Genomic DNA, 2,941 nt, shown 5'->3' on the forward strand with positions numbered 1-2,941 from the left:
AGAGTTTCAGCCACCATAGTATCTTGATTTTGACCATAGCTCATTTGTTCTCATTCAGTTTACTGTGTCACATTAACTTGTTATAATTCATTAAACTTTGGCCTACCGCCTATATAAATATCATATACTGTGTACGCCAAGTTCTTTGCAGATATCGTTATCAGCTCCCTTGCTTGTGCTGTCCTTTGTGTTCTGAGCATTACTGTGAAGTGGAAAATTGCTTTAAACAAATAAGCTCATGAAAGATCAACTTTAAAAGAGAAATATAGTTTGATAAATACTGAATTTTAAATGCTGTGGAGCTAGATAATTTAGATTATCAGTATTTGAGTTCTCCGTTTCTTTGCTTTTACTGCTGGTTCTGTTCCCCTAATGATCAAGTGGTTGGAAGGACATAATATTGAACTGTGTAGATCAGGTTGTTCCAGTTCGATTCTGATATGCTCCGAGTTAGTTAAACTCACCAGGCAACACTTCTAGAATGACAACTTTCTTCTCATTGTGCTACCGATTACCAAGCTCAGTGGCAAGCTTTTATCTTTTCCAGCTGAGGATAATTCGGAGATTTCCTGATGCAGTTTTCCTGGTTGCAGGTAGATATGCATAAATACTGTAAATCATTTATTTGATATAAAAACAGAAGAAGATGCTGTAAATACATAGCAGGTACAGCACCATCTGTAGAAAAAGACACCATCTGTCTTAGAGCAGAGCTGCTCGTTCCAGCAGGAACCCAGCAGTGCTATCTCCTGCTTGGAGTTTGCCCCACAGTTCTTTGGCATGGCAAAGTGCAACACAAGGACTGTCTCAGCATAGGCATCTGCTGGACTCTGAACTACTTTGACAAACAACGATAGCAAATTTTTAGAAACATTTTAAAAACAATTACATTACCAAAAACTAGTAGAAATTCACCTATACACTATAATTCAATTGAAATCATTGAAACTAACAGATAAGTAATAAAAATATAGTTACTTTTCTTTCAGGAAGTCATATACCCCATGTATCTGAATGCGAATTACATTGAGAGCAAATTTCCCAGGCTGAGAGTTGGGAGGCCTGTGGACAATCACACTGTTCAATTAGATTTATTTGAAGCAGGATAGGGACAACAGCAGCTGGGAGAAGGGTGGAAGATGCCATCATCAACTTAGGTAAATGGAATGCTGGACACCAGGCCTGAGCTATGCAAGTGAATACTTTTAGGTAGTGAATACGACTTTATCCCAGAGTATTTCCAGCATTTCTGGTCCTTATTTCACATTTTGTATCATTTACCTTCTATTATTTCATTCATCCAGAACAACCTTCAGTCCTGCATTGACCATGAAAGTGAAAGTTCTAGAATAAGGCTTTATGCTGTATGGTTTCCTTGGAGCATTCACATTTCCAATATGACAAATAGGACAATACTCATTTCTTTTGCATTTTCTTTTACTGACAATACCCAGATTTACTAGCACAAGATATGCACAAAGTAGTTTGCAATTCTTGGAACAAACTTGGAGAGTTTCGATCTCTAAATCATGACTCTGAATGTTGGAACGCCTCATCTAAAGAATGATTGGATTTGCCAATTTCCTCTTTGATTTCTTTTTTTTTCCTCTGGCGAATCTTAATCTGTTTTGCATTTTCCTTCCCACAAAACTACTGCAGGAAGCATGAACTAATTTTGTATTGCAGTATCAATTGTGTATTATGTACAAAAACGCAGTTTACCTTGCAATGCATGTACCACATGATTATAATACCCCTAAAATTTGGTGATGAATACAAAATACAACGGTCTTGAAACTAAATGTGTTAGTACATGTTTTCTGGGCCATACCATTGACTTCGGATGGAAAATTGATCAGATTATTTTGCTCAACAAATTATGCACTAACAGGAGAAAATCTGCGGATGTTGGAAGGCAAAGTAATGCACACTATGTGCTGGAGGAACTCAGCAGGCCAGGCAGTATCTATGAAGCCAGAGTTCTAATCTCTGTTTTCCAGTCCTGATGAAGGGTCTCAGTCCAAAACGTTGACTGGTTACTCTTTTCCATAGATGCTGCCTGGCCTGCTGAGTTCATCTAGCATTTTGAGTCAATTACATTATACACAATGAGATCTTCAGTTGGCTGCTTTTACAATGCACTTATGCTCAGAGTACATACAGTGAACATTCAGGGGTGGTTCCAGGTTAATACCAGTCGATGATTCATTTGACCTTGAATCATGGATATGAAGTATAACTGGCAGCCAATTTGAACTTCAGAAAGTCAGCCTCAACTGCAGGAACTGTCCAGTACTTTCCCCAAAAGACTCTTCAATTACCTATGGATTTATTGTGGATTCAGCTGGTGTTGAGCCCGATTTATTCCACAATAATAAGATAGCACACACCCTGATGGTTTCTGATTCTGACAAGATATCACACCGTGCCCCCCCCCCCCCCCCCCCCCCCGATGGTTCCTTTATTGTTGCTGGCAATTTTGACCCTGCTAACTTAAAGCAATCCTGCTTAGATTCAAAATTCAAAGTAAATTTATTATAAAGTACATTTATGTCACCATATACAACCCTGAGATTCATTTTCTTGCGGGCATACTCAATAAATCTGTAGACTAATAACCATTGACTTTGCTACCAGAGGTGAGAGCACATATTAGACCTGGTTTATATCAACATCCATGGTGCTTACAAAGCAGGTCCTTGCCCCCATCTTGGATACTCTAACTACTCATCTGTTATGCTGATCAAACAAATCAAACCAGTTCAAAGGGAGATAAGGACCTGGCCAGAAAGAGCAACCTCAGTATTGCTGGAATGTTTTGAAAACATGGACTGGAGCATCTTCATGGAGGTGGTTCCTGTGACCACTGATGAATATGCAGGATTTGTGACTGGCTGCAAAGAGAAGGATATTAAGATCTCATCGTTATTAATCACATCTC

The sequence above is a fragment of the Hemitrygon akajei genome, chromosome 6 (genome assembly GCF_048418815.1).
Source record: "Hemitrygon akajei chromosome 6, sHemAka1.3, whole genome shotgun sequence".
In the NCBI taxonomy this organism is placed as follows: Eukaryota; Metazoa; Chordata; class Chondrichthyes; order Myliobatiformes; family Dasyatidae; genus Hemitrygon; species Hemitrygon akajei.